The 14,477-nt window shown below is 44.5% G+C and overlaps 1 protein-coding gene across 2 annotated transcripts in view; it reads left to right on the top strand.

Moving 5' to 3' along the window:
• Nucleotides 1-14,477, top strand: part of LOC138488746 (twist-related protein 2-like) — a 254,446-nt gene that overhangs the window by 14,163 nt on the left and 225,806 nt on the right. The gene's annotated exons all lie outside the window — the stretch shown is intronic.

Raw genomic sequence — 14,477 nt, forward strand, 5'->3', positions numbered from 1 at the left:
TTTTTTTGTCATTTCACAAAAGAATTTGGGCCTATCTATCTTCTGGGAATAGCTGTATTTTGTTTTCAAGAAACATTTCTCTGCATAGATTTATTTTTTTCAGTTAATGCAGTTCAAGACATGATGATGTGCTGCAGGCTTTCAATTGTCCCTTTATTATTACAGAAACGTCAGAATCGTTGGTCAGGCGGTATCATTTTCCCTGTTGCCAGAATTTCACGTGTCGGTAAGATATTTAGCCGCATTCTCATATAGGTTTCCCGTATGCCGTGAGAAGGAAATAACTTGAGATAAGGCGGAAGTCTGTTCAAGGGTCTTTTATCAAATTGGAAAGGGAAGCCATGTTGGTATAAAGCTTTCAATTCGATCGTGGCAATCCAGTCTTTAGCAGCAATTTTCTTTTTCGCTTCTTGCAGGCGATGCAGCAGCATGTCCATCGATATGTCCGCTGCTTCTGTTTTGGAATCCACACATTTTCTCCAAACAGCCATTGGTTGTTCATTGGTTGCATTATGTTTGACCCGAAAGATGCTGAGTGCTGGAACATTTAAATCACTCATTATTTTCTGGTAAAGGTCGAGTTGTTTCCATGTAATGAGAGAGGCCAATGTTTGAAGGGCGAGTTCAAAGCGGATGCAGGGCATCGGGAATGATGGCGCTAGGGCTAGAACTTTCCTCCAGAATATGCCCTCTAGTTGTTGGCATGTCGAGTTTTCGATATTAATCATTGTCTCGCCCCCATAGATTAGAATCGCTTCAGCTTTTTGTCTAAAGAAAGTTATCGGTGGAGACAGCGAAAATGTACCAAATTTCCGATGGAGTATTCAGGCTTGGCGAGCAAGCGACAATGCCTCTAATTTTAAATGTTGGGACCATTCTTTCTCCGTTGGGGATTGGTTTAGCCACACACCAAGATATTTTATCGTTTTTACTTGGTGGAGGTTTTGTTTGCCGATGGAGAATGAACAGTTAACTTCCTTTCGCTTAGTATGAGGCGAAAGGGACATCATTTTCGTTTTTTGTACATTTATTTCCAATTGATTAATGACCATATATTCTTCCATTTTGGTCAGCGTTATCTTTAACCCTCTTGGTGTTTTTGCTAATAAGACAATATCGTCGGCATACATGATGCACGGTAGACAGATGGTATTGAGTTTTGGAGGATTCATCAACGGGGTGTAGATATGTTCTTCAAAGTCTGCTGTGAACAAGTTAAAAAGCGTGGTTTGAGACCATTCCATGTTTTTATGGCATCTCTTAGTATGCCCTCTTTGGACATTCTAATCCGAATAGTGGTGTTTGTGTATAGCAGCTTAATGGGTTTTAGTTTTTTATAAGGACACCCCCACAAGCGTAACTTGTTCCATAGACTGTTTCTATTCACCATATCAAACGCTAGTTTTAAATCCACAAAGGCCACGTATATCTGTGTTCTGGACTTATAGCTTCCTGCTTTAGTAAATTAAGCAGGAAGAGGTTGATATTTGTTCCGATATATTTGACAAATCCAGTTTGCCTTACAGCGTATCTCTTTTCCTTCACTGCCTAGCTGTCGAAATTGTCCAGGAGCAATTTGGCCAGGATTTTCCAGAGGGGGTCCAGTAACGCAATGGGGTGATCGTTTTGTGGATCTTTAGATGGACCCTGTTTAAAAATTAGAATCAGGATTGCTTGTTGCCAAGAGGTCGGTATATTGTTGGTCTTTTGGATTAGTTCAAAGATATTGGCACATATACTTCCCCAGATCTCTGGGTTTTGTTTAATCATCTCGTTGGAAAGGCCATCGAGCCCGGTGCCTTTGAAGAGTTTAACCTTTGTATTGCCTTGTGAATGTCTGCTGGATCCCAGACAAATTCCCAATTTTGATCATTGACTGGCTCTTGCATTTCAGCTTGCAAGGGCCTGGCTTTATAGAGATATGTAAAGTGCGCAGCCCAGCTCGCCTCTGCTACATCAGCAATCATTAGATCTTGTGTCATGATGTGGCCATTTAAAAGAGACCACAGCTGTCTTGTATTTTGGTTTTTTAAGGATTGTAGCATCTTTTCGGCATCATCTTGTTGGAGGATCATCCTGTTGTTTCGCGTCCAATTTCTATGCCATTGTTTGGATAGTCTGATCAGGTTGACTTTATCCGACAAATTCTGTGATTTTATCAGTTTTAAGGACCTCCGTAGTTCTTTCTTCTTCTCCACCACCTTTGGGTGGTGGGCATGAGTATGTTTACTATAGCTGGTTTGCTTTAGTTGTATAGTTTGCGTGAAAGGCGAAACTAACCAATCATAGTTCAGTTTGCGGAGGTCGTCAAGCTTGGAATTACGAAAAGTAGTTGGAAAATTACCAAGTGTGCTTTGTTTTATTCCTAGCCTATTCATCCCAGTGTTAATTTCCATTGGTTGTAAGTGAATCTTTTCATTGCTTGGGTTGTTAGATGACCAGGATCTTGTCATAATGTAGTGATCACTATTGTCTATTTTGAAGTTATGACTGTTGTTGATTTTATCATACATTCTCTTTGAGGGAAATATATAATCAATAGTGGCGGTCGTGGAGCCACAGGCCCATGTCAGAGCAGGGCATCCTGTGTTTGTATCAATGCTCTCTGAACAGAGACCATTTCTGTTTGTAGTTTCTTTATTCCAGCATTTGGCTCATATAGAAAGCTTATGATCTTCGAGGTTGGAACCGTCGATATCACACAGGTGGAGATTTAAGTCCCCGCAAATGATGAAGTTTATGTCTGGGTATTTCACAGCAGCTTGGTCAATTGCTGAGAAGACTGAGTCTATGAATGCTTTATCTGCCATAGCTTTCAGGTTTCAATAGAGGTTCATTAAGCCCCAGATTTCTGTGTCACGGGGTATGGACTGCAAAATATTGAGGACGGGGTTAGTTTGTCGTTGTTTGACTATTGTTAATTATGCCCATGGTTGCAAGTTTGTGGATACAACTATTTCCAGGTTTTCGCCATTTTTAATCATTGTCAGGAGGCCTGATGACGGGCGGCCTCTTGCTCTCTGAATTGCTGGATTCATTAGAGTTGACTATCTGTCGTCGCACACTGGTTGGTCATGTAAACAGGATTCTTGTATGCAGATGAGATGATGATTTGTGAGCTCTTGGTTTGTTGAACTCAATAAATTACCATGCCCGTGTGTGTTCCAAGAGCAAAGCGAGACTTTTAGAGTCTTCGCTTTAGTTGGTTGTTGCTGTTGGCTACTATATTTATGTCGCTCTGATGGAGAAGTGTACTCCAATTCTCTCCATATGTAATGTTTTGAGTATGCCGTATGCTGCATTTGATGACGAGTGTCATATTGGCTCCTGCTTTCTAGCAGAGACCGCTGTCCATTGTGCCAGTGTAGCCCCCTCCGGGCTGTATCAATAGGAGACTTCTCGGCCTGTTTTACTATTGAATGAACAGGAAAGTTTATCGTGTGAAGCCGCTGTTCATTTGGAGTAATTTTCTCTCCACTATACATACATTTGAATACCAATTGCTGAAATTGCAACATATTTTCCATCATTAGCCGTAACATATTTGCGGATCTAAAGTCGATCCACACTTGATCCAGGCTTGCGTCCTCAATAAATTCAATGGTTTGGATTTCTTGCGTCGTTATGACTTTCATATTGGGTATGGCATGAAATAGTCTTAACACGTTTGTCCTGTTAAAAATCAGATTGTCTTGTTGCGCGACAGTTCTTATTAGTTTAATCCTATTTCGTGCCGTTTCTTCTGCGGGTCAACGAAATTGGGAAGTTTGTGTCGTTTCATGACCGTTAGGTGGTCGTGGATTGGGTCGGTTGTTCTTTTCGTGCAATGTTCTTGGTGTGCATGCCTCCTGTGAGATATCATCTTGAGTTGCTCTTTCTGAATCTTGAGACTGGTCTAATTGGTCAGATTCAAAATCAGAGTTCAAAATTTTTTCGCACGATAGATCTATCCCAGAGGCATGGTAAGAGAGTTCTTCATCATATTGGTCAATTATAATTACCGAACACTGGCTCATTTGAATTTGGGCTTCTTCAGAGTGGTCAATCTCCTCATCCATATAAGTAGAAAAAGCTTTGAGTTGGGCTGAATCGTTGTTTGGGGCAGAATCAGTTAAGCTTGCTTTGGTGTTCTTTGCAACCATCACTTCTCGTTGCGGGGGATGGTGATGGAGATTGCCCCTTTTTTGTTTTATCTCTTGTGTCACCTTTGTCGGAAGGGTGAGGTTTTGAAGAAGCGCCCGCGAGCCAGTTTATCTTTTTTTTTGGTTAATCCCAGCTTTTTTAGTTTCACTGCCAAAGGTTTATTACTTTTAGGAGAATATCCTGTATGACTATTGTTGACGCTCTTTGGTTTGTTATTATCGTCCTTATTTCCTGGCTCAATATTATGTATAGAAGAATTAATTTGTGCTGTAGTTTCTTCATCATTTAGGTCAATAGGATTATTGGCCATGGCTGGTACATCAGTGGAAAGACTCGCTGGGGTCAATCGGATAGTCTGCTTCATCATGCTTGATGGTATGCTTCCATGGCAAACCACTAGGGGTGAGTGGCTAATTCCCTGAGTATTATTCACCGGGCAGATGTTAAGGTAGTAGGACGTCTATTATCTGAGGTCATCATTGTGATGAGAGCGTTGGTCAAATCCATTTTCTCCGCTCTATCACTTCTCGCAATGTCGAAGAGCCTTGTTTGCCACATGGGATTTGCTTGGGCTTCGACATCGAGGAGCTCTTGTATTTTGTTCATGAGTGCTTCTGAATAGATTTGCTCTGAATGAATTAATGCAAGTAAAGTCGCTTGGTCCTTAACGGTCTCTACAAGCGCCTCTTGCATTTTCATAAATGGAATGAGCGACTGAGAGGTGGTTGCAATAAGCTTGTTTTGCAGGTCGAGCATCAAAGTTGGTATCAATGCCATATCTTGATGTAAAGCAGGCTCACCTTTGCATTTGTTTTGAGAAGGGTCGTCAGCTTGTACACAGGGTCCTGGATCATTCGGTCGATTCGACAGTGTATAGTGCTCCTTATTAGGGGTGCTTGTATAATTGTGCCTGGATGTATGTTGTGTGCACTGATGCTCGCTGAAGGTTGGGCGATTTACTCTGGGCTGGTCAGAAGGTTGTGCAGACTCGGTGTATTGGGTCTTTCCAAACACTTTTTTTATGATCTTGCATTAAGTTCTCAAGTTTTGCAATGTTGAGCGATAAGCGAGCGGTTCTTGGATTTTGCTGGAGATTATTTCTTTGGATTGGAACTTCAGAGTATGTTCGGCTCTTGTAAAGTGATTGCCACCGTCGTTTAGCCAACTTGGCTTTGTCTTTTTGAGATAAATCTGATGGCAGTACTCCTGAAGTGGGTCGCTGTTCCTGTTGTTTATGTTTGTCGTTCCCATCTGGTTTGACAACAGTCTGTCCGCTGATCAATTGTTGTGCAGGAGGCAGGGCCGTCAAAGCTAGCACACTGTGTAGTAGCTGATGCTCTGTGTTCGAATCAGGAGGTCTGGAGCATTGTAACTGTTTAGGCGTCAGTGGTTCGTTAGAGCATGATTCTGACAAAGACATCTCGCCTGTAGCCTGCTCTTTATTTCGTTTTAATATTCCCACCATTTCAGGGGAGCAAGTAGGTCCTGTAAACTTGTGCATTATTTCTGGGGAGGTTTCCTCGTGCTCTCTGGTAATAGGCCGAAGAGAAGCCTCTGTTTTAGAAGTCATGGGGTTCGCTAAAATTGCTTTTGTGGGGAGGCTTGATCGTTTTCTGCGGTTTGAGTCGCCGATCGCAGCCCACTGAGCTGTGGGAGTTGAATTGAATCTCATTGTCTAAATTGTCAGAGCACTGATCCAATAAACTGTTTTGTGTGGCAACTTGTTTAGCTTGTTTGTGCTGATTTGGTGAAGAGGTATCCGGTGTCGAGAGAGTCTTGTGTGCAGTCTTGTTCGTGGCAGAGCCATATTTCCCAGAAAATTGCTGTCCAATGGTCTGATAAATGTCCTAGGGATTTTGTTTTCGAAGAACGTAGACACAAAGTCTAATTCAGAGTTTCGTTTCTTGTATTTCTCAGTAGGCAGCGCTTCTGAGGACCGTAGAGCTTTCAGTTCCGCATTGGATCTTTGACCGGTCAATGGCCATTGTATGGATCGCTTGTATCCTTTGCTTTCGTGATAGCGGACTCTATTGCAAGCTGCTACAGTGTCAAAAGTCGAGAGTGTCTGACGGCCCCGTCCATCCACCTCCACTCAATCCGCCCTGCCGAACAGGAGGACTGCCGACGCCGGTCAGGGGCTGGGCCGCCTGTCACCCGCACAGGCGAACGCGCACAGGACCGAACTCGCAGTCTCTGCTGTCGCCCCGTGGAACAGACTGGACTACAGGTATGAAATAGGGGGGTCCCGGTGTATGCACGTTCAAGGGTGCTGTCCAAAGATAGGTGCGGTTCAGATTTATTAAACCGAATGGGCGACCAGAGAATAGCTTGTATTTATTTGTTGGTATTCATTCGGCATACACGCTTTGTGAGCACAATCGGGTCACCTCGTATAAAGCACGGGTGGATCAAAGGCTTGTGGCGCGCAGTCTCCACCTGCACTTATTACTTCAATTCAGAGCGGGGCTGCACTGGATAAGAGTTTCTTATTGTGCGACTTGATGAAATATGAGGAATGAGTCACAGGGGATGTTGGTTTCCTCCTGGACGTTCATTGCTATTTTCCCAGTTATCGCTTGCCTCGCTTTATGAGTCCATAAAGTTCAGCCGGTCCTCTGTGTCGTAGTAGTTGTAGTTGTGTAGGAGGGGCAATGGAGAGCCCGTGAGCATGGCCGTGCACGGACTGCACAGACTGCCACACTCAGGACCACACTCTGCGGCCCGCTCCGCGGACTGGTTCAGTTTTGAAAGATGCAAAACTCCTCCTCCAGGCAGCAAGGAAAGAGCAAAAAGACTGTAGAGTAAGAGAATGGCCTGCACAGACTGCCACATTCACGACCACACTCCGCAGCCCACTCCGTGGACTGGTTCAGTTTTTAAAGATGCAAAACACCTCCTCCAGGCAGCAAGGAAAGAGCAAAAAGAATAAAGAGTAAGAGAATGGTCTGCACAGACTGCCACACTCACGACCACATATATTGTTCATACATTTGATTTTACAAGAGTTAATTGTAAGCTAAAGGTTTCTTCAGGGGTTCTGTAGAATTACAGCAAGCTGTCCACTATCAGTTCAATTAAATAATGTAATTAGTTTTCAATCTAATTACTCTTATTCTAATTTGATTAGTCGAATCACAGTGGATATGGTCATATAGTGTGACTAGCAGCCAGTTGTCACCAGTTAAAGTACATCAAGGCGATAATGACCACATGCGCCACACACAGTATACAAACATTTTTATTTTCGTTTTGTGTTTATAGTGCCCACAGAAAATATTTTGATGAGACTTTGATCAGATTTTCATGTACACTAATATTTTAATGGTCAGCCGCCAACACGTGTTTCGACCTTAAAACACAGGACTTCCTCAGGGCTTACATACCATTCCATATATATACATATATGTTGCAGAATAATCAAACATTTTATCAAAATTACATTAGTGTTACATCGGTAGAGTTCAATAATAAAATGAATCCAGTCATTATAGAGAACAATAAAATTATAAAGGTATTCAAATACTTTCAGAATTTTGTTGGTGTATTTAAGGAATATACATGGAATGGTATGTAAACCAGGTGCGACCATGGGCCAAGCCGGAACTGCGGGGCCTCGATTGGGCCATATTGGCAGGCACAAGCTTGGGGGCACAAGAGCTTGTCCGATCTGTGGAGGCAATGCAGCGGGCCGCACTGCCACTCCTGCAGCCCCGGATTGTGAGCGCTGGCCACAGCCCCCTCGGAACTTGTTTGTTATGGCGAGCACTGAATTGCTCTTGGCCCTCTATTAGGGAAAGTGCGGTAGTGGTGGCGACTGGCGCCACAGACCCTGCTCTGGGCATGGCCACGTCCTGAGTCCCGTGGGCACCCAGGTAGGCCTTGCCACTGGTGATCTGCCTGGTGCCCTAGTTGCCCTACACGTGGACGGGCGCAGAAGTGTGAGGGTGCCTGGAGTTGGCCACAGCAGGGAGGTGGAACTACAAGGCAAGTGTGGAGAACGGCCCCTCAACACACATTTTGGTGGTGTGGACAGCTCTGTCAGCAGGAATAGCCAAACACTGACCTCTGGTTCCCCCCTGCACTACTCCCCACAAACCACCAAGAAACCCTTGAAGGTTTTATCTTTCCCCTGGAACACCCTATTTGAATACTGTTGCCTGGAGTCCAGGATCAGCCCCAAGCTCTGCCCGCATTGTGCTAGTGACCACACTGCCACAGTGACCAAAGGAGCACCAAAAAAGCAAGGTGGTATAGACATGTTTGCCACAGCATCTAAAAGAACTGCGTCCCAGGGCACAGCGGCACCTGATGAGGGGGCTGCACCAGCAACTAGAGAACCCATAGAGCTGCAAAAAATAGTGCTAGTATGACCAAATGCTTTTCCTCAGTCAACTCCAAGCTTGATAGCATAACGTTGAACATCAACGATCTTAATGTGAAGTTGGCGAAGGTGCAGGGGAGGATAACAGAGGTGGAGACCAGAATTGGGCATACCAAGACAGTCAAGCATACCCAGATGAAGTGTGACAAGCTGAAGTCACGGCCCAGCATTAACAATATTGCCTGGTAGATGTACCTGAGGGCCTGACTTCTGGTAGGATGGAACTGTTCGTTGAGAGCATCACTGATACATTGCTCGACACATCCAATCTGTCGCCCTACTTCATGGTGTAACGTGCACACAGAACTCCAGCCATTCCGCCTGAGCCTGGTGCTGCCCCTTGGTCTATCATCATCTTTATTATTGAGACAGAGACTCAGATGCCATACTCTGAGTAGCCAGGTAGAGGGGCAAGCTCAGACTGGGATCTGATAGGATACACACCTACCTAAAAGCTATATTAAGACATATTCTGATCATTCCCCCATTCTCATTGGCTTGCATCTGGCACGACAAGACAACAGTTACCTGTACTGGAGGTTTAAGCCCCTGGCATTGCAAGATGTAGTATTCTCAACCAATATGCTATACCATATAAAGCTATTCTTTGAAGCCAATGTAGGCACAGCAGAGGGAGCCAGAACTCTATGGCAAGTGTTTAAAGCATACATCAGGGCAGTCGCTATGTCTATGGAGTTTGCAGTCCTCCGCACGATTATAAGGCATATACGCAACAGCATGGAAGAACTACATAGTTTAGAAGTTGCATGCCCTTCCGATTCCAAAGACACACATCTGGGTAACATTAGTGCTGCACTTAAGGACTTTTGAACTAATGCTAATAAGGAACTGAAATTCCTGGGTGACCTGGTAGTGGACCTGTCACTATTGCAAAGGAAAAAGACTGGGGAGGACATTTGCATGAGGCAGAGGAGGCCACAGCATTTCGACCGTACTGTCTATACTAGTAAGATAACGAATAGGGTGTTTGAAACATTTTCTTCTAGATTATATGCACAATGGCAAACATGCCCCGATGACAAGATGCTGGCATTCCTAGGGGAACTACAGCTAACTCAGATATCAGAAGACTCCCGCTCCCAGCTTTAGCTGCCCCATACGTTACAGGAGATACTAAAGGCAATTGATAACTTACCGACTGGGCAAGCGCCAGGATCCGACAGGCTCAATGTAGAGTTTTATAAACAATACAAGGTCGAAATAGGTAAATACCTTTGATCGATGTGGGAATAAGCATTGGAGGAATGTCTACTCCCGAAATCATTGTGGGCGGCCATCATAACGGTCCTGTTGAAACCGGTTAAGTCCAGTGACAACTGTGGCTCCTATCCACCTCTTTCACTGATCAATGTAGACGTGAAGATCTTCACTCAACTACTGGCTAATAAGCTCATGTAACACAATATCCATTCTGACCAGTCGGGGTTCATCCCGGGCTGATCTACTGTGCTTAATATTCATAATATCATGGCCATCTGCGCATGCTGTCGTGGCCACCCTAGACACCCAAAAGGCTTTTGTTTCAGTATCCTGTTGATTCCTATGTGCAGTTCTCAAGCAATGTGGATTTAGCCCTCAATTTATATCATTTGTACAGCTGGTGTATACGTCGCCATCGGCCAGGGTATGCATTAAAGGGCAAATGTCTGGCCCTATATCCATTGAGTGGGGCACCCTATCTTCGCCTCTCTTCGCAATTGTCACTGAAACACTAGCAAACCTTCAGACACATACGCAAAGGAATCTGGATTTGTGGTCCCCCGGACATATCGCTGTATGCAAATGACATCCTACTGTGCATTAGAAACCCAAAAGAAAACCATGAACCCATAACGCAGGACGTGTTTAGGTTTGGCAGATACTCTGAACTATTCCCACTCATGTGCACCACACCTAAGTCATCGTGCTCACACAAGTTTGCCTGGGCCCCTGATAATATATCGTAATTGGGAGTAGGGTTGTCTAGATCACAGGATTCTCTCATTAAAAACAATTATGACTCCTACCTAGACCTCCTGAACACAAAACTACACAGGTGGGGGCAACAACCCACTACAATTGCTAGAAAAATCTCTCTCTTGAAGATGGTAAAACTTCCCAAGTTGCTTTACTTGTTTAATAATATACCAATATGGCCACGGCAGCCCTCCTTTAAAGGTTTGGATTTGATGGTGTTGAAATATATGTGGCACTTGCGGGCGGTTCGGATGAAGTGGTTAGATATCACCAAACTATACGACAAGGGTGGCTTTTGGCTCCCAACTTCAGAATGTACTATATAATAATATTATAATAATAATCATAATTGGTTATTTATAACATACTTAATACCCAGGGGTTTCTAAGCGCGGACCCAGGATTGAACCTGTGTTGCTCCATGTCGTCTTGCTTCCAAGGTGACCATGTTGCCCCTGAGCTATCCTCCCGAAACATGTGGTAGCCCAAGCCCAATTTACGGCCTACTGGCACATGACTGGTTTTCTCTATCCACACCTAAAGTTGGAAAGATATGCATCTGTGGATGGTGATATTAGGTTGTCCATGCAGACCTTAACAACTGTGAACGACAGCTTATGCGACCCAGTCAGGGCAACGATCATTGCCTGGAGGAAACTTTCAATTAATGCAGGTGGGAAATCCATACTGCAAGAGTGTGCCTATATGGAGGTGCTCAGCCCACCGTCCTATCTGTACCCTGGTAATTAGCAGGACTTGTACTCTCCTTAACCTTATGACACTGAGAGGCATGTAAAGAGACTGGGTGTTTATAAACATATCTGACATTGAGGTAGAGGCATGCCTTAGGCCGTTAGTACAACTACAATATTAGTACCCGGCGAGAGTCAAGCAGAATGTAAAACACATTCTGATTGGCTCTCGCCGGGTCGTTACCCGGCCGGGAATCCCTCGGCCGGGATTTCATGGCCATTGTTCCCGGCAGGGGCGTGGCAGCCCGTCAGCCAATGAGAGAGCACGAAGCGGGGCTATCCCCGCTCCGAGCCTCCACATGGCTGAGAAACTGCCGTCCTCCCCGGCCGGGGACTCGGGTATGTTTTTCTTTTTAAGTTCCCTTTCCTCCCACCTCAAATCCCTCCCAACCCCACTTACCTTCTGCCTGCTTTGTTCCCGGTGGGGGACGATGGCAGCCTCCAGCCGTGTGGAGGCTTGACACAGGGCCATCCCCGCTCCGAGCCTCCACATGGCTGGAGGCTGCCATCGTCCCCTGCTGGGGACTCAGGTATGTTTTTTTTTTCTTCCCACATCCCCTCCCTCCTAACCCCACTTACCTTCTTCTCTTTTTCTTTTCTATTTTTTCAGGAGCGGACACGCTGGTAACAGAAGTGTTCCCAGCGCGCCTGTTCCCGATAGCCGCCAAGGAAAGGGAAAACAGACTCTGTTTTCCCTTCCCCGGCGGCCATTTCCTCAGTCGTTTTTTTTTTTGTTGCAGCATTTCGCAACAGAAAAAACTGCTTTTAGTACCCCAGTCTTCCAGATCTTGCGGGCTGGGGTACTAATAGCAATATGCCCCAAGCGGCGGGGGCATTACAGAGTTAAGGCCCTTGCTTCGCTTGGGCCTATAACTATCGGGCCCAGGGCATTACCTGACTCGTAATGCCCCCGCCGCTCGGGGCATATTGCTTAATTATAGACTTCAAGCAGCTTTTTAATTGCAATGGGAGTCATTCCCTCTAGAGCCAATCACAAACCCATATCTTGCTTACAGAATCTGTGCAGGAGGGAGTAAAAAGATGGTGTCCACTTTGTATAAACTAGCATAAGAACACCCTCCACAGGGTGTATCCAAACCCCGAGAAAAATGGGCTAGAGACCTGAACACCATTCTTACTGACGATATGTGCCAGGGAATCTGTAAATTTACGCAAGCGGAATCACTAAACTCCAGATTTAGGCTTGTTCAGTTTAAGGTCCTGAAGAGATGGCATTATACTCCGGCCAGGTTATGCCTATTCCGGCAAGATTGTGCAGGCTTATGCCACAGATGCAATGGATGCCAATTACCTGCACATGTTGTGGAGCTGGCCTAAGCTGTTCGCATTCTGGATTGATGTTTGTAATACGCTTGAAAAAGCACATGAGTTCAATTACAGGTCACACCTAATGTATGCCTATCCAGTCATATTGATAAAGTACCTAAGCACACGTACACATTTCTAAGTCTTAGTTGTCTCCTTGCCAAGAGATGTGTGTTGAGTAAAATAACCCTGGTTATTCATTTGACACACTTTCATTCCTGATCCCGTTTTGTGCTATAACCCTGGTTGTGAGAAAACGTTTGAGCTCTGAAATGGGTGTGCCCAGCCCTCCCCATCCAACCCATGCATTTCACATGATGTCCTCTTTTCCCCTCCCCACCCCTAGTCTGATTTCATTTCATCCTCCCTTTTCCTCCTCCAAATGGCATTTTTTCCACTTTTAGTTTTTGGCTAACCCCAGTCATTTTGGAAATAACCCTGGTTATCTTCCGCAGTCGCATTGAACAAAAATACGAAATGGTGGCTTTTTCATTTATGAAAATTCCTCTCTGCTGCAAAGCACCATGGGAGATATAGCTATAATTTTGGGAGAAGGGGGCACACCCTACCTCGTCAAATATTTTAACAACTACTGGACAGAATATCTCCAGACCCCTTGTGGAAATCAAATCAACACGTTGTTCCCAAATTGTGTCGTACCCAGTCCAATTCCGTCCAGCTGTTTGGGCTTTTACTCTATTGGGAAATTAATGGGCATCGAAAACAGCATTTTCTTCCTTTCTTAATAACTTTTTCATTTTTTGACAAATCTTTCTCTAAAATTTCCAGTCGTGGCTGCTGTGACATACTTTTTGTTCTCTAAATATCCAGCATATCTATCATGCTAGTCAAAAGTTATTAGCAATTACATTTTCAGTTTCCAATGGAACTTGATACTCAACATAACTTTAGTGCGGCTACTGCTGCACTATAATAGGTGTCTATTGGCCTAGCCATGTTTTTATATTTGTAAAACATTGCAGGGTAAGTACAACGTTACTTTTATACTTACCCTGCAATTATTTGTTTTTATATATATATATATATATGTGGAAAAACATTAGTTTAGGGACATTGAAGTTGATCCGATGTAACGCAATAAAACTCTTGAAATTCAGCAGATGTGGGAAGTGATGATCGTGTTAACTCGGCGTCCCCCACGTTGATGACGCGTAGAATCCATATAATACCTACCCCTAAGCACTTTACAAAGAGCACATATACATACAATATCACCCAACCGGAATTGGTACTCATTTATCAACCTTGGGAGGATGAAAGGCTGAGTTGGCCTTACCAGGATTCAAACATGCAAACTGCAGATTACAGCAGATTACAACATTGAGCGCTCAACCCACTGAGCTATCTTGCCAGCCTCTAATTTGGTTTGCCATTGTGAATCTCATCTGTTATTAATGTGTTAATTGGCTTTGCAACAGGGGGGACGCTGAGTTAAGATGATCATCATTTCCCACAACCGCTAAATTTCAAGGGTTTTGTTGCGTTAAATCGGATCACTTTAACGGTCCCGTAAAAATTATAAATATTTTTCAATGAATTTCAAGGGTTTTGTTATACTATAGTTTATTCAAGGGTCACTAGCCAAGGACTTCGGCCATTGCCACTGTACATGTTGCACCAATAGGGTTCTTTAGGGCCCACTAGCCATTGCCTTCGGGCCCCGACCACTGTACATGCTCAACCTATAGGTTTCCTTGGGGCCCACTCGCTATGGCCTTCGGCCCTGCCACTGTATATTTTAATGCACTAGGTTTTTTTCAAGCCCACTCATCATGGCCTTTGGCCATGTCCAGTGGCCAAGGCCTTCGGATGTTGCACCAATAGGTTTCTTTTGGGCCCCCTGACCAGGGGAACTGGCACAAAGACCTATTTCCCTC

The sequence above is a fragment of the Ambystoma mexicanum genome, chromosome 9 (assembly GCF_040938575.1).
Source record: "Ambystoma mexicanum isolate Mex_15411 chromosome 9, UKY_AmexF1_1, whole genome shotgun sequence".
In the NCBI taxonomy this organism is placed as follows: domain Eukaryota; kingdom Metazoa; phylum Chordata; class Amphibia; order Caudata; family Ambystomatidae; genus Ambystoma; species Ambystoma mexicanum.